This window comes from Leptonychotes weddellii, chromosome 11 (genome assembly GCF_054177405.1).
Source record: "Leptonychotes weddellii isolate Sample4059 chromosome 11, ASM5417740v2, whole genome shotgun sequence".
In the NCBI taxonomy this organism is placed as follows: domain Eukaryota; kingdom Metazoa; phylum Chordata; class Mammalia; order Carnivora; family Phocidae; genus Leptonychotes; species Leptonychotes weddellii.
This window is the reverse complement of record NC_138379.1, coordinates 51,080,437-51,106,387: the sequence shown is the minus strand read 5'-3', so window position 1 is coordinate 51,106,387 and position 25,951 is coordinate 51,080,437. Positions and strand designations below refer to the sequence as shown.

Genomic DNA, 25,951 nt, shown 5'->3' with positions numbered 1-25,951 from the left:
CAACACCCATTTACAAGTGAAGACACTGAGGCCCACAGAGATTAAATGGCCTAAAGGAATGCAGGCAGAAAGTGGCAGAGCTAAGATTTGAGACCAAGTCTATCTGACACAGAGGCTCAGAGCCACCAAGTCACACACCTCCAGGGGGTTCTACTCACCGGGAAGAAGAGAATACAATGTGACTACTGCTCCTTGGGGTTGTGCAGCCCCCAGCCCTGTAAGCACCCCCTGTTCCCACCCTCCTCGTGTTTCTAATCTAAGGATGTAGATACCATTTCCTGAGGCCTGGGGGGCACAGATCTGAGCCTGTTTTCCTGGCTGACAGTACCCACTGGGGAAGATAGGCAAGGAAACAAATGATTTCTACTCAGTGAGATTCCTGCTCTGTTAGAAAGGCAGAGAGGAGAGGGGTGAGGGAGAGCTATGAGAACCAGGGACCACACTGGGAGAGGAAACAGGATGAACTGTCTCACCAAGGAGGACCTCCTTGTGATGAGTACTGAAGGATGAGTAGAAGTTTCATAGGCAGACAAGGCAAGGAAGGGCATTTTAGCCATTTTAGCCATGAACGACATCATGTGCAAATAATCACAGCAACAACAATTATTATTATTATAGCTATTATTAATAGCTAATGTTGATTAAGCATGCATTAGGTATCAGGCACAATGCTGGGCACTGTACTTGCATTATCTCATTCAGTCCTCACAACAACCTATGCAATAGATACTACAATTAGTTTTTACAGATAAACAAAACTGAGGTTCAGAGAGGTTGATTAACCTGCTCCAAGTCACACAGCTGGGACGTGGTAGGACCAGGATTCCAACCCTGATCTGCTGTCTCAAAAGCCTGTGTTCTCATCACTGCTATGTTTTTGTATTTGTACAGAAGCCTGGAGTTGAGAGTTAATAAAAGAACTTTAATGTTTCCTTAGTAATTTTCTGATTTTTCCAACTGTGATTAATGGTGATCAGCTCTTTCTCTGGCCTTTTCTGACCAGATGGTGGGGGCGCTTTCACATCCAGGGACACAGTGGACTCAGATTTGGCTGGGAGATGGGGCACGATGGGGCAGCGAGATAGGGTAGAGCTTGTTTGCTTGGAAGCTTCTAGGGCCCTGTGAAATGTTCAATATTTTTTGCTTTGCCTTAAAGAAAATCCAAACAAACTAGAAACCATTTCCTCTCTAAAGGCCCCACCATTTTAAAAAAAGGGAGGAAGATTCATTTAGTGAATTCCATCCAAGTTGATTTGGTGCCCTGCTGGCCAGAGGCCCCAGCTCAAGTTTTGAGTGTTTTGTTCTGCTGTTTTTGAGGACTGGGTCAGCAAAATACAACCCAGGATTGTTTGTCTATTTTTCCCTGTTGCCTCGTGACTCCCAGACAAGACTTGCCAAAACTCACTCTCCCACCACACTCTCAAAGAGGTCGTTTTTGGGGTGAAATGTAAGACAGAATTAAGAAAGGCTCAAAGATGCAGGAAGGCTTTTCCAAACTTTCCATACACAGACAGGGTGGTTGTGTATTAGAGGGGGCAGGGCTGGGAGTCAGGAGTCCTGGGGGCTAGCCTTGGCTCTTTCTCTCACTTGTTTTGTGATGTGAACAAGTCCCTCAGCCTCTCTGGACTTGTTTCCTTGTGTGTGAAATAATGGGGTCAGTTACTCACTCAACAAACACAAAGGACCTTCCACATACAGGCAGGCACTATGCTGAGGGTTGGGGATACCAAGGCATGAGATGGGGTCCCTGATTCAGGAGAGCTCCCAGTGTAGGGCTGGGAGAAACTAGTAAAGGGAACAAAAAGGAAAGAGGGGCAGCCTCCCTCCCTGTCTGGAGAGGCAGGTGGGGTCAGGGACACAATATCTGGGCTGGACATTAAAGGGCAGGTAGAGCTTGCTAGAGCCAGAAACTGGGGAAAGGTATTCTGGCAGAGCCCAGGCTGGGTGCCTGGAAAGAGCAAGGCCACCTCTGAAACAGAGGCACTAGATGGGAAGGAAGGTGGGGGCTGGGAATGGTTGAGGGTCTAGGCAGACTACCTGACTTCAAGTCCTGGCTCTACCACGTGCTGGCTATGTGACCTTCAGCAAAGTATTTGACCTCTGAGCCTAATTTCCTCATCAAACAACCAGGGATAATAATTACACTCACCTGATAGAGTTCTGTAAGATCAGAGGAGTCAACGCACATCAACACTTAGAACAGCACCTAACACCTGTTAAACACTCAATATTGATAATTATCAATACCTACCACCGGCCAGGCACCATCAGGAGTATTACCTGTATGATGGAGGATAATTATCAATATTGCTGTTATTCTATGCAGACAGGTGAAGCTAGGGACTAGGTAGAGTCTAGGCTCAGGGAATAAACTAAAATGTACCCTGGAACTAGACTATGAAGGGTTTTGTGGGGGGTAGTTTCATTCAATTCAATCACTGAGTGTTTCCCATGTATTCGGCACTGGGGATATGGTGCTAAGCCAGAGACATGCCCTGCCTCTAAGTCATTGCCACAGAGAGGGCTGCTAGGGGGTGTCAAGGGAGGGAAGCAGCAGAGGTTAAATACAGTAGAGGCAGTCCACGAAGGCATGTGCCTTTCACCATCATGCAACCTTTACATAACAGAAAAGGGGCCTGCCCTCATGGAGCCTGACTTCAAATGTGGATAGGTACCCCCTCTTATAATTCCACATGGCACAGCTGTGACCACACACAGGCAGTTAAGACTTGCCCTAGGGCTCAGGGGGTGGCAACATGGAAATAAACATTAAGGACAACAAGAGTTAGATCACCTTCAGGTCAGGTCTACTCCTCTTTGGCTTGGAACACCTGATGGGAGGCTTCACTCTGTGTGCATCAGAGGCCACCAAAGGTCCTATTCAGCCTATGCAGACGGCTCCGAGTCCCAACCCCCAGAAAGAAACCCAGAGAGACAGCTGGTCTTTCACCTGCCTGTCTCAGGCATATCTTTCACACTGATTTTTTTTCTCTGGAACTTAATTGTTCTCTCACAATTGTCACAAAGGATCATCACCCCCTCAAAAAGAGACTTGTCCTCCCACAAGGATATCCTTACCCTATGACTTGAGGATATCCAGTCCCTTAGGAAAATAGATGATAAACTGACTATAGTAGAGGCTGTGAGTTGCCCCTCAGTATCCATTTCTCCCTACTTCTTTCTGTAATAAGAAATGAATTTTAGCCAGGCACTTGTCCACCCAAAAGAAAGACGTATTTCCCAGCCTCCCTTGCAGCTAGGTATGGCCATATGACTAAAATCTGACCAATCAGATGTGAGAAGTGGTGTGGGTTACTTCTGAGGCATGTCCCTAAGTTGAGGGAGTGTGCCCCTCTTTGCCCCTCCCTTCCATATACTGGCTGGAATAGCAGACACATGGCAGGAGTAGCCATCATGAACCACGACGTGAAGGCCATATGCTGTGGATGGTGGAACCACGATAGAGAAGGAACCTGGGCCACTGACATCACAGAGTGCTCTATCGGTCCGGGACTGATGACTTTCATGATTCTATGTAAGAATGTCAGCCTTATCAGCCCTTTTTTTTTTTTTTAACATGTAACCAAACCTAATCAAAACAAATACTCCCACTCTACCTATACAAGAGAAACTCACATATAAGTTTCAGTAGAGGGATTGTTTCAGTACACCAAGCCAAGCTGAAGTTGATCTCACTGCCCCAAGCCTGGTCCGGTGAGCCTATAAGGAGCTCTGATGTCCAGCATTCCCCTCACCCCTGGGTTGTTTCAGTTCTGCCAGAAACAAAAGCTTTGTCTGAACCCCAGTTTCCTTGCCCGGGTCCAGAAGACTGTCTAGCTTGTCAGTCCTTCTGTCTACACTCTGGCCCCTGGACTCACCTCTCCAGTCATAGCTTGAGACTCTGCCTCCTAAGGACAACTTCCCTGGAACAAAGATGTTTCTTGCCACATGCTATGATATGGGCATTGCAAGCGAGGTATTTTCAGTACAAATTGGGGAAGCTCTTTGACATGGCTTGCTGAAGTGTTGCCTAAGGAGTCCAAGCTCTCCTGGCAAATCTGGCATTAGGTAGTTACAGCCTCTGTTGCCTGCATTTTCCCACATATTAAATAGGCAGATAAATGGGAACCTCACATTTATCCTCATCTGTCGCCTAGCTTACATTCAGGATTTATGGAATCATAGTGTTCATCTGATAGAGGAAGACCCCCACCCTTCCCATGATATGTGGTGTAGGCTGGTTCCATCTGGGAATTTTCAGTGTTCATGAACTTCACAGGAAGGGGCATAAGATGCTAAAGGTTCATGGGATAAGATGCAATAACAATCACCTCGAAAGGGGCTGGGGCAGGGGGAAACATTAGAAAGCTCTGGTCTCCATTTTCCTTACAACATGCTTATCATGAGATATGGGTTGTCATGACAATGAAGGGCTGGCTGTTGGACACTGGAAGAAGACTGTGTCATGGTGCAATGGAAGATAAAATACTGGAGACATAGACAGTTTGATGGAAATATACCTCACTGAGCTCAGTGGAAAATCCAGAGCTTGTTCCTATGATGTCACTAAGTATCATGAGCCCACTCTAATACATGGTGCTTCCTCATTTATCCTCAAGAGCCCAAGGGGTCAAGTCCTCTCAAAAGGGGCTCTTAATGAGGGAAAACATTTCCAATGCGACTCCTACAACTGCACCCAGCCCCATGCTCTAATTTGGACCCCACATGCTAGTGCCACGTAGGTCCCATTCAAATGAGGACTAGTATGTTCCACAGCAGAATTTTCCCATCTGTACTCTGCCCTCCCCTCCACGCTGGCTTACTAATGAGTCCTCGGCATATCTCCTGGTCAGGCCCAGGAAGCTGTAAGAGAGCCTTACGTATGAACTTCCCCCATTCTCTTTAATTCATTCCAGTGTGCCAAAGCTTCCCAATTCTTTAAGATCTAGTTCAAATGGCCCCTCCTCCAGGAAGATTTCTTTAGTTCACCCCCTAAGCGCCTATTGCTATTATTAACAATAATAATAATAACTCATTAAGCCCTTACAAAGAGCCAGGCACCATGCTGTTATTTACAAACCTAATCATTCAATCAAGTCCTCTCAATGACCTCATGCGATAAGTGTTATTATGTCCGTTCTCTAGATAGGAAACAGAGGCTGAGAGAGATGAAGTGCTGTGCCCAAGGTCAGAGAGCTAGTCAGTGACTGAGTCAGGATTTGACCCCAGGTGTATCTTCTAATAACCATCGTGTGTGGTGTCCTCTCTCTCATACTCACTTCTTGGAACTGCCCTGGCTCTTTACCTACACGTGTACCCTCTCTTAGGATATGATCATTTCCTGATCCACTCCAGCTTTGGCAGCCTCTGCTTCTGGGATCAGTAGAGGGAGCGGTGAAGGGGACACAGGGTCTTTTTCGTGGCTCTCTAGGAAGCACTACCAGTGCTTCTGTGGTTGGTTTCATTTCTAAAAGAGGGTCGCCCTCCCTCCCCACCCCCCACCTCAGCCCTTTATGCAGGGTGCAGCTTTAGAATTCCTGGACTCAGCTTCTGAATATCGATTGTGTGCAGGAGCAAGTCAGCAATTTGTGGTTTCCCGACAATGGCTCTGTGTTTCTATAATAGAACTGGGCTTGTTTGCATTTCTCTCATAGGCAGGGCACAGGCCTGGGGTCTGGCCTGCCCTTTTGCCTGGTGACCTGTAGTTATTCTGTCATCTGCCCCAACCCTTCAGAGTGGTGAACACAGCACAAGGCAGAAGCCTGAGCTCTGCTCTCAGAAAGCTAAAACCCAAACAAATCTGCAGCTCTTGCCCAGAGAAGGGATTGTTATGATGCCTGGTCCTTTAAATAGGTATTTCAGTACTTTAAAATAAAAAAGGTGGGTTTAAATCCAGGATGGCCATGTTGATAAGGGGTAGGGAAGCAAACACCTCTTATACTGTTGGTGGGATATAAACTAATGTGATTTTTTTTTGAAGGACTAGTTAGTACTGTTTATTGACATTCTGAATGTGCAAACCCTTTAATGCAGCACTGCCAGTTCTAAAAATTTATCTTACAGATGTTCTTGTACATTACTCAAAGATATATACATACAAAGATGTTTATTCTTATATTATTTATAACAGCAAAAAATGTTAGGAACCTAAATGACCATCAGTCGGAGACTTTGTAAATAAATAATTGTTTAACCGCACGGTGGAACATTTTGTAGCCATTTTTTAGAAGAAGTACATCTGGGGGCACCTGGGTGGCTCAGTGGGTTAAGTGTTCAACTCTTTATCTCAGGACTGTGAGTTCAAGCCCTGCACTGGGCTCCATGCTGGGCATGAAGCCTACTTAAAAAAAAATAAAATTAAAAAAATAACATAAAGTACATTTGTATGTGAAGAAATGGAACATTCTCCAAAATACACTGTTAAATTAAAACAGCAAGATTCTTGGCAGGGGCAGAGAGGTAGTGGGGAAACTGAATGTGAAAAGAGGTGTGTGTGTGTGTGTGTGTGTGTGTGCATGCATGCATGCATGTGTGTCTACACATATAGAACAAAATCCGGGAAAGTCATTAGGAAATTATCAACATTGATTACCTCTGAGTAAAAGGCCTGACTTTCTGGAGTAGGAGGGAAACTAACTTTTCAGTGACTACCAATTTGAATTGGTTTAACTTTTTTCCCCATGTACTTATATTACTTTTACTTAAAAAGCATCCAGGTTGGAAAAATATATTCTTATCCCAACCGAATCCTGCTCTTCTAAACTGTTGCCAAGTCCTTCTCACTCCCATAAACTGAGCTGCTCTAAGCACTCGACCCCCTGTGGCTACAGAAGATCCACTTCCAGTACCCACCCTTAACCCATGAACTCCTTCAGCTTCTGTGCTCTGCCCATGAGGCCCTGGGCCCAGCCCCCTCCCTCCTGCTGCTGGGTGGCCTGGAGGAGTCCCTCGTGGATGACTGGGGGCCCCAGGGAGTGGCCTACTTGGCTGCCATGCTTCTAGACACAGCTGCCCACTTCAGCCACCAGATTGGACCTGGCCAGGGCTGGGGGCTCACTGTGGCCCTCTAGATCCAGGAGGAAGGAGACAGTGGGGATGCCCTGCAGCTGTCGCTGCTCCAGCAGTATCTCCCTGCCCAGTGCTGGCTGCAGGTGGCTGCACCAGGCCCAGGACAGCGCTGCCTCCAGGCTTGCCTGGATCCAGGTGGGCTGGGCCCTAGAGCAGAGTTGTGGGTGGCTTTCCAACCAGATGGGGAGATGGCAATCGACCCATGGCCTACCCAGGCTGGTAACCCCAGCTCAGACACTGTGACCACCTCTCTATGCCTCAGTTTTCCATGGCTGGAATACTTACTTCAGGGACATGTGCAGATTCAAAGACCTAAAGAATATAAAGTGCTTTCTCTCTTTTGAAAAATAGCATTATCATGAACCTATTATGCCCAATCAACATATTGTTTTTGCTGTTTTGAACTTCATAAAAAGTTTCATGATAAATGTAATCTTCTGAGACTTCCTTCTTCTCACACTCAATATTGTTATTAAGATTAGTCCAGGGGCACCTGGGTAGCTCAATTAGTTAAGCATCTGACTTCAGCTCAGGTCATGATCTCCGAGTCCTGGGATGAAGCCCCAGGTCGGGCTCCCCACTCAGCAGGGAGTCTGCTTGTCCCTCTACCTCTGCCCCCACCCATGCTCTTTCTCTCTCAAATTTCTAAATAAAATTTTTTTAAAAAGCAGCACCTAGGTGGCTCAGTTGGCTAGCATCTGCCTTCGGCTCAGGTCATAATCCCAGGGTCCTGGAATCAAGCCCTACATTGGGCTCCCTGCTCAGTGAGGAGCCTGCTTCTCCCTCTCCCTCTGCTGCTCCCCCTGCTTGTGCTCTCTCTCTCTCTGTGTGTGTCAAATAAATAAATAAAATCTTTAAAAATAAAAAAAAGATTAGGCCACATTTTTTTTAGTTCATTCCTTTTTCCCTACTGCATATAATTCCATGGGTGACTATACCCCAATTTATTCGTCAAACTGGCTTATTTACTGCTATGAACATTCTTTTTTTTTAAGATTTTATTTACTTGAGAGAGAGCGCAAGACAGAGAGAGAGGGAGAGCATGAGTGGGGGAGGGGCAGAGGGAGATGGAAAAGCAGACTCCCTGCTAAGCAGGGAGCCCAACTCAGGGAGCCAAAGGCAGATGCTTAACCTACTGAGCCACCCAGGCGCCCCCTGCTATGAACATCCTTGTACACATGTCCTGATTCATGTGTATGAGGGTTTTTAGGGTATATACCTAGAGGCGGAATTGGTAGAGCAGAAGGTCTGCATACGTCCATCTTTCCTTGGTTATGTCAAACTTTTAAAAAATGGTTAAAACCAGAATTCCCAATGAGTCACCTGATGACATTGGTCGTATCAGAGTACTTTCTTAGAACAGCATCTGATTCAGAATAAAGCCTTACAAATTAAAACAAAACAAAACAAAAAACCAAAAAAAAACCCCGAGCTACTGCTGCATCAAGCACTATGCTCTTACTTTATGTATATTTTCATGTATAAGGTAAGTAAGGATCAGTATCTCAATTTATAGCTGAGAAAACATGGAAATGAAGTAAATTCCTGTGATGGCTAGTTTTATGTACTGATTTGGCCGTACTATAGTACCCAGTTATTTAATAAAACATGAAATCAAATCTAAGTGTTGCTGTCAAGTTATTTTGTAGATGTGGTTAATACCTACAATCAGTTGACTTTTAGATAATGGAGACTATCCTCAAAATCTGGATAGGACTCATCCAATCAGTAAAAATGCCTTAAGAGCAAAATTGAGGTTTCCTGGAGGAGGAAGAAATCCACCTCTGGCCTGCTGCTTCAGCTCCTACTTGAGAATTTCCAGCCTTCTGGCCTGCCCTAGGATTCCAGACTGCCAGCACCCATAATTCCAAAAGGCAATTCTTTGCAATAAATCAATCTCTCCCCCCCTTTCCCTTCTCCTCCCCTCCCTACCCACCCCTTATATGAATATATATTCTCCTACAGGTTCTGTTTCTCTGGTAGAACTCTGACTGATACCCTTCCTGAGATCACAGGGCTAATAAATGACACAGATGGGGTTTGAATCTATGTCAATCTGTCTTCAGAATATTTGTCACCCCACCAGATGCCAGAGCAAGCTTAACAAAACACAGATGGGTTCATGTGACCAGCCCAGGGGAAGGAATCCTCTCATTGATTCCATCACCTACAGGATAAAATTAAAATGCTTAGCATGACTGTGTCAAAGCTCTTTTGGTGGCAAGTGACAGAAGATGCAACTTGAACTGGCTTGAGAAAGCTTAACACAGAGGAGGGGGCGTGTGTACTTACTGCCTTATATACTGGAGAAGTTAAGAAGACGTGCTGGTTTTGCCAGAACTAGTTTCTCTCTCTCCATCGCTCAGCTTTGCTTTCCTTATTTTTTTTTTTTTAATTTGTAATCTCTTTCTTGGTCATGCTGTCTATTCACAGAGGCAAAATGGTTGCTGTTGCTCCAGTCCCAGGGAAAAGGGAGTTCACTGGAGTTCATTGCGGGCGCCTGGGTGGCTCAGTTGGTTGGGCGACTGCCTTCGGCTCAAGTCATGATTCTGGAGTCCCGGAATCGAGTCCCGCATCGGGCTCCCCGCTCAGCAGGGAGTCAGCTTCTCCCTCTGACCCTCCCCCCTCTCATGCTATCTCTCTCCCATTCTATCTCTCAGATAAATAAATAAAATCTTTAAAAAAAAAAGGGGGGAGTTCATTTCTCCCATATCAAAATTAGAAGGTGTAGGAAATTGAGCTTTGGGGGCTCTGATTGGTCTGCTGTGGACATGTGTCATTGTTAGCAGTGATGTGCTACTCATCGGCTGGTCTGGGTCTGCACTGTGTGTATGGATGGGGCCTGCCCTACTCAACCAACATGGACTGAAAATAAGGTAGAGTAGATCCCTGAATGAAAGTCAGGAGTTGTTACTGGAAGTAGATGAATGAGTGCTGCACAATCCACAGTGTCTACTCCTTCTCCTAACCCCATATGACCTACGCTCAGGCTTTCCTCAGTTACTCACCATTCCTTGAACATACCTGAAACCCTCCTTCCTCTATGCCTTTTTCCTGCTATTCTTTCTGCCTAGAAGGCCATTCTTTCCCACCCTCCTCCTAAAAAAGATTACCTTTCTTTCAAGACCATCTCAAACAATAACTTCTCCTGGAAACCTCAGTGGATACCCCAAAATGAATTACCCTCTCCCTCTTCTTTGTTTTTACAGATAGTTTTTTGGGTTTTTTTGAGAGAGAGAGAGAGCACACATGGGGGTGGGGGGTATAGGGGAGAAGGAGAGAGAGAATTTCAAGCAGTCTCCATGCCCAGCACAGAGTCCAATGCAGGATTCAATCTCACAACCCTGAGATCATGACCTGAGCTGAAACCAAGAGTCAGACGCTTATCTGACTGAGCCACCCAGGTGTCCCCAGATAGTTTTGTTTTTACATGCAAACATTAGCACATTCTTCCTGATATTATGATGATTTAAGCACCTGACCAGTTTCTCCTAGTCTGTAAGCTCCTTGAGGGCAAGGACAACACATCAATCCCCCTCGTAACCCACACAGTGCCTATAATAGTATATTGAATATATTTGTTTGAGCAAATGTTTATAAGGCATCTGTTCTGTGGCAGGTTCTATGTTGGGTTTTGAAGAAAACACTATATAAAAATACAACTGGACCACATTTGCTTCTATCTCAAATGGAATAGCAATTCCTTTCAGGAGCCACTTAGATTGTAGGCGTGACAGTAGTAAGTGAGAGCAAAAAATCCAGAATTTGAACACAGACAGTCTAACACTAGAGTGTACAATCTTAACCAGCTTCCTGTGGTTACCATCTTCCAATGGTTAGAGCATAGAATATGGAATCCCACAAACCTGGGTTCAATTCCTGCTTCCATGAGTTCCTCAGGTCTGACCTCATGTAAGCTGTTACATTTTTCCAAAACTGCAATGTCCTCCATCTATAACGTGGGCGTAACATTTATGTCTACCTCATGAGACTGTTGTGAGAATTAGTTAATCCATGTAAAGGATTTACCTCAGTGCCTGGCACAGAGTCAGAGCTAGGTAAATGTTTCTATTATTCTATTCCCCAGAAACTTGGAGCCCCTCAGGTATGGTTTGGAAGGAAAAAACTAAACAGAGATAACATAAAATAAGAATTAGATTTTGGGCCAGGGAGAAGAGAGAAGAGGAAGTAGGAAGTTAAGGAAGTGAGCAACAGAGTGGGAACTCTGAAGGAAAAGTCAGCCCATGAGAAATTCTGAGTGACAACGTTGGCCAATTAATGAGGATCATGATGATAATCACAGTTACAAAGTGCTTACCACATACCAGGCAGTTCTAAGTATTTTCACTCAGTTCTCAAAATAATACTATGAGACACATGCCATCATTTTCCTCATTTTATAGACAAAGAAACTGAGCCCCAGAAAAGTTCAATCACTTGCCTGAAGTTCAACAGCTAGTGACTGGTAAAGCGAACGTTCAAAACCCTACAGCCTGATTCCCAGGTCTTTCTTCTTTTTTTTTTTTTTTAAAGATTTTATTTATTTATTCATGAGAGACAGAGTGAGAGACAGAGGCAGAGGGAGAAGCAGGCTCCCAAGGAGCAGGGAGCCCGATGAGGGACTCGATCCCAGGACCCTGGGATCATGACCTGAGCCGAAGGCAGACACTTAACCGACTGAGCCACCCAGGCGTCCCTCCAGGTCCTTCTTCTTAATCGTCATGCTATATGGCAGAGGACAATCTGGGGGAGTAAAAAAAATTCAGAATTCAACAAAATCATCCAAACTGGGGACCAAGGTTTCTGCAGAAAGATGTCCCATCCCAGGACCATTTATTGAACACCTGCTATGTGCCAAGAGTTGCTTTTGGTGTTCACACGTATCACTTAATCCTCACAAAAACCTTAGGTGATAGGAACTGTCAATCCCAGTTTTAGATGATGAATTTGAAATTAAGTAATTTACCCAGGGCTACACAGCTAGTAAGCAGAACCAAGTCTGGAACTCAAGTACATCTGCCTCTAGAACCCTCACTCCTGCCCTTACAGCAAAATTTGGAAACAAATGCCCAATAACAGAACAGTTGAGTAAATTTTGGCTCTATCTACTCGTGCAAATTCAGCTTCTGAAACTTAGGATTTTACTGGCACGGGCAATTTTTCTCATACTAAGTGAATATTTTAAGTGAACAGATAAAATTGCATTTATGGCCTGACCTCAGCTAGGTTAAAATAGGCATTTAAAAAACAAAAAAAAAAGATTGGAAGTAAATGTGCCAAGTTGCCTTTGGGTAGTATAATTATGGGTGATAATTTTTTCCATGTCTTTATACTTTTCTGTCCTTGATAAATTTTGTACAATGAACATGTAGTACGTTTATAATCAGAAACTAAAAAAGGAACAATTTTAAGAACTAGGCTCCACGTTTTCTTTTTTGAGGGTCCTTCTCAGTATGGCACTGGTGGCAGAAATGCAAAGGAGACCGCATGCACAAGCTCTATCGTAGTCCTGCGCTGACACCAGGGTCTCACTAGCAAGAGAATAGAATCCTAATACCTGAGACAGGGACATGTTAGCAGGGAAACCTTAGAACCTGAAACTCTAGATTCTCTGTCCCGGCAGAAGCAGCCCATTCCTTCTTGCCAGAACAAAGCAGTCTCTCCTTGTCTCGAGATGCTACAAAAGCCTGAACTAAGGCAGGTACTTGATAAGATGACACTTGACTTACTCAGTATCTGACCCATCGCCCCATTGGCTGCCAGGCTAATAAGCAGAGTCAGGTATTGGCCTGGGCTGGAAAAGAAGGGTCTCTGTCCTGGGAGGAGATGATTTCTACACCAAACGTATTGTGGGCCCTGGCTGATGTGTGCTGGAAGGCAGCAAGGGAACATGTGTGGAGATGGATCTTGAAGGTATCAGACTTGGGGGAATGGAATACAATGTTGGATAGAGGAGAAAAAAAACCTCTCAAGATTGTTGGGTATGGAGTGTGAGCAGACACCGATTATACCAGGGGCCCCAAAACATCATTAGGGGCCTCTGGTTAGAGAGAGGAATATGGAGCCCAAGTAATAAAAGGACTTCTAGCCCAAGCCCTTGTCACAATGGTGAAATACATTCATAAACCTACCCTGTAGTTAATCCCCCAATTTTTAAGAGTACAGATTGGTAAGGATATATTTAGCACATATCAGAATCTTTGCCTTCATTTCCTGATCTTGATAATAGAAAGGGCCAACTGGAAGCCCGTGATATTACCCAGCCAGCCCACTGCTGCAGCCAGCCAAGAGGGTACATGAGAAGCAACACTGCATCCAGAAGGAACTGCAGAGATTAGTACTATCATAAAAGACTTAGAAGATGCAACAGTGTTCATCCCATTATATCCCTATTCAAGTCACTTCTCTGGCCTCTGCAAAAAGCAAATAGGCCCTGACAGATGATGGTGGACTATCATAAACCTAACTGACTTATAACCTTAATTGTAGCTGCCATGCTAAATGTGGTGTTCTTTTTTTTTTAAGATTTTATTTATTTATTTGACAGAGAGAGAGAAAGAAACAGCGAGAGAGGGAACGCAAGCAGGGGGAGTGGGAAAGGGAGAAGCAGGCTTCCCGCTGAGCAGGGAGCCCAATGCAGGGCTTGATCCAAGAACCCTGGGATCATGACCTGAGCTGAAGGCAGATGCTTAATCACTGACCCACCAAGGCACCCTGAACATGGTATTCTAACTGTAATGCAACCTCTGGCACTTGAAAGGTGACTATTGATCTGACAAACATGTTCTTCCCCATTGCTAAAGAGGATCAAAAACAGTTTACCTGGGGTTCCTGGATGGCTCAGTTGGAAGAGCATGTGACTCTTGATCTCAAGGTCATGAGTTTGAGCCCCACATTGGGCGTAGAGCTTACTTACATACATACATACATACATACATACATGCATATATAAACAACAAACTTAAAAAAAATTTACTTTTATCTTAAGTCCACATTCACTATCTTGTCCGAAGTCTATGTCAACTCTCTTGCTCTGTCACAGAGTGGTCCATTGACCTCTTGATCATCTTCTCATTCCAGAAAACATCCAACAGTGGTCCACTAGAATGATGATATCATGCTAGCAGTCCTAGTAGGCAGGCAAGTACCTTATATGCCTCAAAAAGACATGAGTGTCCCAGATGTTGGGAGATAAACCCCATGAAGATTCAGGGGTTTGCCAGGTTAGAGAAGTTTTCAGAGTGGCTCAATGGCCTAGATTATGTAGAACATCCCATCTAAGGTAAAGGACAAGTTTTTGCACTAGCATTCCTATCACTGAGAAAGAGCCACAGTGCTTCATAGATTTTGGAGGCAGCATATCTTATGTTGCTCTGGTCTATTTATCTGATGACTTGGAAGGCTGTTAATTCTGTTTGGAGCTCAGAGCAAGAGATTCAGCAGATTCAGTCTGTAGTGTAAATTACCTTGATACTCAGGCATATGACCCAGAGCTGTCGGGCATAAGGATGCTGTGTAGCATCTTTGGAAAACTCTATAAGGAGAGTTGCGGGGCACCTGGGTGGCTCAGTCATTTAAAGCATCTGCCTTCAGCTCAGGTCATGATCTCTGGGTCCTGGGTTTGAGCCCCCATGTCTATATTACCCAAAGCAATCTATAGATTTAGTGAAATCCCTATCAAAATACCAACAGTATTTTGCACAGACCCAGAACAAACAATACTAAAATTTGTATGGAACCACAAAAGACCTCAAATAGCCAAAGCAATCTTGAGAAAGAAAAACAAAACTTGGAGGCATCACAATTCCAGATTTCAAGTTATATTACAAAGCAATAGTAATTAAAACAGTACAGAACTGGCATAAAAATAGACACACAGATCAATGGAATAGAACAGGAAACCCAGAAATAAATCCACAATTATATCGTTAATTAATTGTCAACAAAGGTGGAATGAATATACCACGGGAAAAAGAGTCTCTTCAACAAATGGTATTGGGAAAACTGGACAGCCACATGCAAAAGAATGAAACTGGACCACTTTCTTTCACCATACACAAAAAATAAACTCAAAATGGATTAAAGACCGAAATGTGAGACCTGAAAACATAAAAATCCTTGAAGAGAGCACAGGCAGTAATCTCTTTGACATCAGCTATAGCAACATTTTTCTAGATTATTGTCTCCTTGAGACAAGGGATATAAAAGAGAAAGTAAACTATTGGGACTACATCAAAATAGAAAGCATTTGCACAGTGAAGTAAACAATCAACAAAACTAAAAGGCAACCTACTGAATGCATGAATATATTTGCAAATGACATATCCGATAAAGGATGAGTATCCAAAATATATAAAGAACTGATATAACTCAATACCCAAAAACAAATAATCGAATTTAAAAATGGGCAATAGACATGAATAGACATTTCTCCAAAGAAGACATAAGATGGCCAACAGACATATGAAAAGATGTTCATCATCGTTTACCATCAGGGAAATGCAAATCAAAACCACAATGAGATATCACTTCATACCTGTCAGAATGGCTAAAATAAAAAACACAAGAAATAACAAGTGTTGGTGAGGATGTGGAGAAAAAGGAACCCTCTTGCACTGTTGGTGGGAATGCAAATTGGAACAGCCACTGTGGAAAACAGTATAGAGTTTCCTCAAAAAAGTTAAAAATAGAACTACCCTACCATTGCACTACTGGGTATTTACCCTCAAATACAAAAACACTAATTCAAAGGGATACATGCAACCCTATGTTTATTGCAGCATTATTTACAATAGCCAAATTATGGAGGCAGCCCAAGTGTCCATAAACTGATGAATGGATTAAGAAGATGTGGTATATATATACAATGGAATACTATTCAACCATAAAGAATGAAATCTTGCCCTTTGCAACGACATGGATGGAGCTAGAGAGCATAATGCCAAGCAAAATAAATCAGTCAAAGAGAGACAAACACCATATGATCCCACTTATATGTGGAATTTAAGAACAAAAAAAAAAACAAGCAAAGGAAAAAGAGAGAGAAAGACAAACCAAGAAACAGACTCTTAACGATAGAGAACAAACTGACGGTTACCAGAAAGAAGGTGGCTGGAGGGATGGGGGATATAGGGGATGGGGATTAAAGAGTATACTTATCATAGATGGAGCTAGAGAGTATTAGGCTAAGTGAAATAAGTCAGTCAGAGAAAGACATATACCATATTTCACTCATATGTGGAATTTAAGAAACAAAACGATGAACATAGTGGCGGGGGAAGAGAGACAAAACAGAAAGCAGACTCTTACCTGTAGAGAACAAACTGATGGCTATCAGAGGGAGGTGCGTGGGGGGATGAGTGAAATAGGTGATGGGGCTTAAGAAGGGCACTTGTGATGAGCACTGGGTGTTGTATGTAAGTGATGAATCACTAAATCCCACACCAGAAACTTATATTACACTGTATGTTACCTAAATAGAATTTAATAAAAACTCAGAAGAAGAAAAAAAAGATGAAAAAAATTAAAAAAAAAAGAACTCCAGTCAATAAAATGTGTTTGAGATTATTCTGCTAAAAAAAAATAATAATAACTAGGGCGCCTGGGTGGCTCAGTTGGTTAAGCGACTGCTTTCGGCTCAGGTCATGATCCTAGAGTCCCTGGATCAAGTCCCACATCGGGCTCCCTGCTCGGCAGGGAGTCTGCTTCTCCCTCTGGCCCTCCCCCCTCTCATGTGCTTTCTCTCTCTCATTCTCTCTGTCTCAAATAAATAAATAAAATCTTTAAAATATAATAATAATAATAATAAATTAATTAATTAAAATAAAATTTGCTGGAAAAAAAGGCCAGTTGATCCACATTATGGCTCTACTTCTGCAGATGATACCCCCAGGGAAACTGGGTAGAGAACACGTGGGGTCTATATTGCCTCTAACAACTGCAAGTACGTCTAGTTATGTCAAAATAAAACATTTCATTAAAAAAAAAAAAAAGCCAGTAGCAAAGACCAATGCTGAGCTTTCAGCATAACACCAATCCATAAGGAAACCAATCAGCCTCTTGGTGGCAAGTTGATTACTTTGAACCTCTTCACCCCTGGGAAGAGAAGTGAAATTATGCCAATTGGATATAATTTTGGATCTAATTTTACCTTCAGTGCCTATGCTAGAACTACCATCTGAAAGTTTCCAAGGTCCCTATGCCCACACAACATTGACTCAGAACAAGGGACCCACTTTTAGCAAAGGAGGTGCTGATTACAGGGATCCACTGATCATATTGTATATGTCATCACCTAGAAGGATTATTACCAGAATGGTGAAATTTTCTGTTAAAGCTCAGTTAAGAGCCAGCTCAGGAACAAACCCAGTGGTAATGACAAACAGGCAATTACCGTAAGTATGACCTGTCAAGGGAAGGCAACGATAAGGACTTCTAAGATGAAGGTCATAGTCCCCCAACTACCACCACCAGGCAAGAAACCACGACCAGCCAAAGTGTGGACTGAGAGTAAGGAAAATCTAGACTGGATGGCAGAGGAAGGTGATGATGAATATCAGTTACAGCTCTGGGACCAACTGCAGCCACAGGAATTGAGACTTGTTTCACTAATTCTCTTGGATTATTAAGTGACTGCAGAGAGCTTATAACCCCGACCGAGATCAACAGTTGCACGCTCCACTGACTGAGCCAGCCAGGCGCCCCACCCAAGCAAGTTTCTCAACCTGTCCAATGCTGTCTGCTAGTAATGTTTACGTAAATGAGATGCCTTTTGTATTGCATTTAGCTCAATGTTTGGCATAGGTAAATGTACGCTAATAAATAATTGTTATTAATCACATCCTAGTTCATATGGAACTGGGCACCAATCAAATATTCCAAGATTCTGTGGGTTATACCTGTTTTTGCCTTTATTTTTAAGTTACCCCAGAACCCCTAAAAGCAAAGATGAGTGAAATGGGGTTCCTGGCAGCAGCAACAAAATCCATTATAGAAAACAACCCATTGGATACCCTTCAGCGCTCAAAAATACAGGTTGCTGGCAGAGTGGCTTAGTGATATCAATGAACTAAGAATAAATGAAAACCAATCATTTAGCTCTCATGAACTCTTGCCTCTGAAGACTCATGATAGGTAGCTCAAGTTGTAAGACCCCAAACAGGGGAGAAACAGCTATGACTGAAGCTTTACCAAGAATATGACATGGGGTCCTCAATTCTTCAGAAATCCTACAGATGGGGCACCTGTAGGTGGCTGAGTCGGTTAAGCAGCTGCTTCTTGATTTCAGCTCAGATCAGATCTCAGGGTTGGGAGAGCAAGCCCTGTGTCAGGCTCTGTGCTGGGCATGGAGCATGCTTAAGATAGATAGATAGAAAGATAGATAGAGAGATAGAGAGATAGATAAAGAGAGGAAGGAAGGAAGAAACGAAAGAAAGAAAGAAAGGGAGAGAGAGAGGGAGGGAGGAAGGGAGAAAGAGAAAAAGAAAGGGAAGGGGAAGGAAGGAAGGGAGGGAAGGAGGGAGGGAAGGGAGAGCGGCAAGGAAGAAAGAGAGAGGGAGGGAGGAAAGGGGGAAAGGAAAGAAAAGAAAGAAAGAAATCTACAGAAAGTTTCCAGAAATTTCAGAGACAATAAACCTGGTCAATGAAGTGGGTGTGTGCACAGACACACACACCTGCTTGAGGGCTGGGTATTAGACTGATGGATTTAATACCTAAAGCTGGTGAGGGGTAAAAGGCAGCTCACTGAACATCCAGCTTGCTAAGGCAGTAGAGGAAGGTGAGGCTTGTGCAGGTGGAGAAACCTGGTATCACTGAATCAGAACCATAGGCTAAAACAATTCCAGGTTGGCCCTCTGCTTTGAAATCACTTCTTGTGCAGGGGCAGTATGTAGCCAATGAGGTTTATCTGAGGTACAGTTATGGCTAACTGAAAACTTCCCATTACCCACTCCGCCCCCCCACCTCCCCATGATGATATGAAAGTACTTCTTAGCCAGGCAGGTGGGTTTTAATAATAAGCTACCCAGCAGGCTAGCCAAGTCCCCAATATGAAGCTTCAGATATCGGGAGGGGATTAGAACCAAGTGTGGTTGGTGGAACAAAAAGGAATAACTAGAAGCCACCTTCTCATCTTATAGCCAAGGTACAGAAAGGAAAAGACACCTGCCCATGGATATACAGCAAGTTAAAGGCAAAACCAGGACTAAAATTAGGGCTTAAACCCTTGGTCAGCCTCTTTCTTTTGCATTACAAAGATCCCTGGGAACCATCAAATCAAATTACCATCAACCTCTTCATTCTTTCATTCTGTTTTTTCAGTTAATCATTCCCATCAATCATCAATTCATTTACTCAATCAATGTTACTAAGGCCCCTGTGCACGGAGCTGTGGTAACCAAAATGAACCGAATAAGACCTGATTCAGACCCATGGGTAAAACACTCATAAACACAAAGTTAGGTAAAAGGATGGGGAAATTATCCTAACTGCTGGTTCCAGAATTCCTCTTCGGAAAGGACTCGCTTTGTTTGGGAAAACACTTTGATAAGCTCTTGGGTAGAAGGAGAAGCCATGAGGAGAAAGTGCCCTGGATCTGCTCTGCATGAGAAAGGCTCTAGAAGAGATTTGTTCCCTCAGAGAGAAAGGGAACATCAGCGAAATGGGGGGGGGGGGGGACTAGTACTGCATGAAGAAAGGGCAAAGGGGGGAACACCCCATGACCAAGTAGCCAAAGAGGACTGAAGAGGGCAGGGTGACTCCCCGGGACTTTAAAAGATTTGCTGTGTGACCCCCAGCTCTTCAGTAAAGCCTTCTGCATTCATAAGTACTGTGTGTGAGCAGATTTTGCTTGGAGACCAGTGAAGGAGCAGAATTTCCCGTCTGGATTACGCGGTGAAAACACAGGCCACACATGAGGAAGTAGGAAGCCCAGGAGAAAAGAGCTGATGTGACAATGTAAGTCTGAGAATCTGCAGAAAAATGAGGGAGGGCTTTGGCTTCCACAAAGCTGTAAACTTGGGAGGAAATGGTTAGGCAAAGTCCATTTTACCTAGATTTTAAGAATCTTGGAGGCCCTGGATGCCACTGGGGTTGCAATTACAACAGCTACCGGTAAATTCTCTAAAAGGGAGCCTGTTCAAATTGCTTTGGGAAAATTTCATGGACTATTTGAGATGGGTCATGAAGGTGTTGTGGCAACTTGTCAGACTGGAAGAACACGGCATTTTGGAAAGAGGGAATGGCCTATGCAGAGGCACAGGTGTATGAAGAACGTGGTGTGTCCAGAGAAGAGTGAGAAGTTCCATGTGGCTAGGACAGGTTTGGTGAAGGATGCTAGATGAAGCAAAGCTGAAAAAGCCAGCAGGGGCCGTGTCACGAAGGCCTGAATGACAGCTTCAACTTTTACCTGTAGACAGGAAGACCTGCACTGTGGAAGATGACCCTGGAGGTGGTACAGCACCAGGCGATTTGGTCATTTCCTCCTTTATGCACCTTTATGCCTTGCACGTACCTCTAACTGCTGCGACTATCACCCTCTACCGGCAATTGATCATGTGGTGTGTGCTTTGGAAGACCTTGAGCTCCAGGAAGGCTGGAAACATCTAGATGGTCCTGAATTCAAATCCTACGTCCTCAACTTACTGAGTGTCCTTGGGCCAGTTATTTTAACTGCCCTGAGCCTGTTTCCTCATCTGCAAAATGGGGATAATCATAGTACTTATCTCAAAGGATGGTAGTGAAGATAAAAAGAACCGAAATGCTCAGCATGGTACCTGCATACATTAGTTCTTAAGCAAAGCCACTCTTGTTCTGACTCACCCTTGAAATGCACAGCCTAACACAAGGCCTGCACATCTTGGGAGGAAACATGAGGGGGACAACTGTTGATAAGGAGGACAAACCAGACACGATAAATGAAGGGCCCTCCCACAAGAGTCTGGTTTTTTTTTTCATCTAGATATAATCATGCTCCTGATATCATAAGAATATGGCTGAGACATCTATGATAGTTTTATTTTTTAAGATTTTATTTATTTATTTATTTGAGAGAGAGAGAGTAAGAGAGAGAGCACGAGCAGGGAGAAGGGGCAGAGGGAGAGAGAGAGAAGCAGACTGCCCGCTGAGCAGGGAGCCTGATGCGAGGCTTGATCCCACGACCCTGAGATCATGACCCGAGCCAAAGGCAGACACCTAACCAACTGAGCCACCCAGGCACCCCATGATAGTTTTAAAATAGGTCAACAAATTCTTTGATATTCCTCCCTTCAAGGGGTGGAGTCTAACCTCCCTCTGCTTGAGTGTGGGCTGATTTAGTACGTAGTTTCTAACAAATAGAATAAGCAGAAGTGACAATGTGCACCTTCGGAGCCTGGGTCATAAGAGGCATTGTGACTTGCTCCTTGTTGTTCTTGGATCACTCATTCTAGAAGTAGCCAGTTGCCATGTCCTGAGGACACTCACGCAGGCCCAAAAAAGGTCCACGTGGTGAGGAGCTAAGGCCTGCTGACCTTGGAAGTGTATCCTCCAGCTCCAGTCAGGCCTTTAGTTGACTACAGCCCCTAATGGCATCCTGACTGCAACCTCATGAGAGACCCTGAGCCAGAACGACCCAGCTGAGCCACTCTGGAACTCCTGACCACAGAAGCAATGAGATAATAAATGTTTCTTGGGTTAAGCCACTGAGTTTTGAGGTAATTTGTTAAGCAGCAATAGAGAACTAATAGAATATCTAAATGTAATACTATTCATTTTTATTATATTTTTAAAATGGAATTTGATTCTTTCTGACTTTACTCTTCAAGTGACATTATGTACAATCATCCTGAGGTATAAAAATATATAATTTATTGAATTAATCATAATCTTTGGTTTGGGTTCCAAAAAATGTAAGAATTAAAAACAAAAGGTTGGCTGGGAAGATGGTGGAGTAAGAAGACCCTAAGCTCGCCTCCTCCCACAGATACAACTAGATAACACCCATATCAGCGTAAATAACCCAGAAAGCAACCCAAAGACTGGAAGAACAAACTCCACAACTAAAGGCAGGGAGGAGGCCACACTGAAAAAGGTAGGAAGGGCAAAGACACAGTCCGGGAGTGAATGGGCCATGGCCATCCACGGTGGGGAGGGAGCCAGTGATGCAGAGAAGGGCAGAAAATACACTTTCACACCTCAGAGCCCATGAATGGGGAGGAAGAGTCTCAGTAATACTTGCCTTTGAAAGTGAGAAGGGCTGAATTTTGTGAGTTCTTAAAACCAGCCAGATATAAAGCCTGGAATTTTAAAAATCAGCTCTGGGAGAGCCCAGAAGGCATTAGGAAGCAGAGTCCCCTCCCTTAACTAAAGAGACAGCATGACAAACAGCAGATATGACATAGAACCAGCAGTTTGAAAAATGCCAGGTGCAGATGGGAGGGAGAGTGATTTGCTCATCTCAAAGCACAGCCTAGAGAGACAGGGATCACCAGGAAACCCCATTAGGAACAAAGGAGCTGGCAGGTGCCAATTCCGTCCCCTACACCCCAGCATAAACAACTGCCACCTGCAGGAACCAGCAGTGCTCACACTCCTTACCCAACTTGCCTGCACCAAGCCCTACCCCACTGCACTTTGCTGGATCTGCCCTTCCCAGGCATGGTAGCTTGGGTCTTGGTGCTGTGGGCCCCTCCCCCAGAGGACCAGTGCAAACCCTGCCAACACCACATCTCCTGACCCACATAGTTTGCAGGATCTCAGTTCTGGCAGTGGCAGGAACACATCTCCTTTTGCAAGCAGACCACTGCACACTTTGCTGCCCACAACAGGCAAAGAGAGTCGCTGCAGACAACCAGATGGAAGGAAAAAGAGGCCAAGACTCAACAGCAGAACACATGTAAGACACATAGGAGACACTCCCTGAAGTGCCAGGCCAACAAAGGACCTCTTCTTTGTGAGGCTATTATCTTTAAGAGCAAGAGAAGTAGCTGACTTTCCTAACACACAAAAACAGAGACAGAAAGTCAGACAAAATGAGGAGACAGAGAAGCATCTCCCAAATGAAAGAACAGGACCAAACTACAGTAAGAGACCAACACAAGACAGATGTAAGTAATTTGCCAAATAGAGAATTTAAAATAATGATCATAGGGGTGCCTGGGTGGATCAGTCGTTAAGCGTCTGCCTTCATCTTAGGTCATGATCCCAGGGTCCTGGGATCGAGCCCCGCATCGGGATCCCTGCTCGGCGAGAGGCCTGCTTCTCCCTCTCCCACTCCCCCTGCTTGTGTTCCCTCTCTCGCTGTGTCTCTCTCTGTCAAATACATAAATAAGATCTTTAAAAACAAAAAAATAAAAAAAATCATAAAGATACTCACTAGACTTGAGAAAAGAGGGGAAGATATCAGTGAACCCTTAATACAGAGATTAAAAAGAATCAATCAGAAACCAAGAACACAATATATGAAATTAAAAATACACTTGATGGAATAAATAGCAGGTTGGACAAAGCAGAGGAACAAATTAATGAACCAGAGGACAGACTAATAGAAAGTAATCAAGCTGAGCAAAGAAGAAAGAAAATTATGCAAATTGAGAATAGTCTTAGGGAACTCAGTGATGCCATCAAGTGTAAAAACTTCCACTTTATAGGGATCTCAGAAGAACAGAGATATAAGGGGGCAAAAAATGTCTTTGAAGAAATAAGAGCTGAAAACTTCCCTATCTGGGGAAGAAAAGATATCCAGATCCCGGAGGCATGGAGATCATTCCCCAAAAAATTCAACCTAAGGAGGTCCACACCAAGACATATAGTAATTAAAATGGCAAAAAGTAGCAATAAAGCAAAAATTAAAAGCAGCAAGAGAAAAGAAGACAGTTACATACAAAGGAAACTCCATAAGGCTATCAGCAGCTTTTTCAGCAGAAACTTTGTAGGCCAAGGGAGTGGCATGATATGGTCAAAGTGCTGAAAGGGACAAATCTGCAGCCAAGAACACTCTATCCAGCAAGGCTATCATTCAGAATAGGAGAAAAAAGTGTATCCCAGACAAACAAAAACTAAAGGAGTTCATGACCACTAAATGAGCCCTACAAGAAATATTAAAGGGACTTCTTTGAGTGGAAAGGAAAGACCATAAGTGAAGAGTATGAAAAGTAAAAAACACAAAAGCAATTAAAAAAATATATTTCTGTAAAAATCAGTCAAGGGATTCATACAATAAAAGGGTGTAAAATATGATACTATATACCTAAAATGTGGGAGAGAAAGGAGTAAAGAATGGGTTCAAACTTAAGCAACCATCAACTTAATATAGACTGCTATATGCAGAAGATGTTATATACAAACCTCATGGTAACCACAAATCAAAAACCACTAATAGATATGCAAATAATAAAGAGAAAGAAATCCAAATATATCACTAAAGAAAGCCAACAAACCATGAAAGAGAGCAAGAGAAGAAAGGATCAGAAAAAATCTATAGAAACAACCATAAAATAGGTTAAAAAAAATAGCAATAAATACATATCCACTGATAATTATTTTGAATGTAAATGGACTAAATGCTTCAATCAAAGGACACAGGGTGACGGAGTGGGTGAAAAAACAAGACCCATCTATATACTGCCTACAAGACACTCATTTCAGACTAAAAGACACCTGCAAATTGAAAGTGAGGGTTGGAGAAACATTTACCATGCAAATGGATGCCCAAAGAAAGCTGGGGTAGCAATACTTATATCAGACAAAATAAACTTTATCTTTTTTAAAGATTTATTTATTTATTTGAGAGTGGGAGAGAGTGGGGGGAAAGGGCAGAGGGAGAGAATATCTAACACACACTCCTGCTGAGCGCAGTCTGACATGGGGCTCGATCCCAAGAGCCATGAGATCAGGACGTGAGCTGAAACCAAGAGTCAGACGCTTAACCAACTGAGGTGCCCTCAAAATAAACTTCAAAACAAAGACTGTAACAAGAGACAAAGAAGGACACTATATAATAATAAAGGGGACAATCCAACAAGAGGATATAACAATTGTAAATACTTATGCATCCAACATGGGAGCACCCATACATAAAAAAGTTAATAATAAATATAAAATAAATAATTAATGGTAGTATAATAATAGTAGGAGAACACCCCACTTACATTGATGGACAGACCATCCAAACAGAAAATCAACAAGGTAACAGTGGCTTTGACTGACACACTGGACCAGATGGATTTAACAGACATACTCAGAACATTCCATCCTAAAACATAATATATATTTTTTTCAAGTGCACATGGAACATTTTCCAGAAGAGATCACATATTAGGCCATAAAACAAGTCTCAACAAATTCAAAAAATTGAAGTCATACCATACATCCTTTCTGACCACAACGCTACGAAACTAGAAATCAACCACAAGAAAAAAATCTGAAAAAAAAAAAGAAAAGAAAAGAAAAAAATCTGGAAAGAGCAAAAATACATGGAGGTTAAATAACATGCTATTAAACAATGAATGGGTCAACCAAGAATTTAAAGAAGAAATCAAAATTACATGGAAATGAAAATGAAAACACAATAGTCCAAAATTTGGGGGATGTAGCAAAAGTGGTTCTAAGAGAGTTTATAGCAACACAGTCCTATCTCAAAAAGCAAGAAAAATCTCAAATAAACAACCTTACCTTACACCTAAAGGAGCTAAAAAGAGAACAACAAACAAAACCCAAACCCAGCAAAAGGAAGTAAATAATAAAGATCAGAATGGCTAAAATTAACAAGTCAGGAAATGACAGATGTTGGCGGGGATGCGGAGAAAGGGGAACCCTCCTACACTGTTGGTGGGAATGCAAGCTGGTGCAGCCACTCTGGAAAACTGTATGGAGGTTCCTCAAAAAGTTGAAAATAGAGCTACCCTAC

General features: G+C 43.2%; 2 pseudogenes; both read left to right on the top strand.

Annotated features, from left to right (window-relative positions):
• Positions 1-5,897: 5,897 nt before the first annotated feature.
• On the top strand, positions 5,898-7,412 carry LOC102728135 (ATPase SWSAP1 pseudogene; annotated as a pseudogene).
• Positions 7,413-18,934: 11,522 nt separating this feature from the next.
• On the top strand, positions 18,935-19,095 carry LOC115937659 (U4 spliceosomal RNA; annotated as a pseudogene).
• Positions 19,096-25,951: the final 6,856 nt, after the last annotated feature.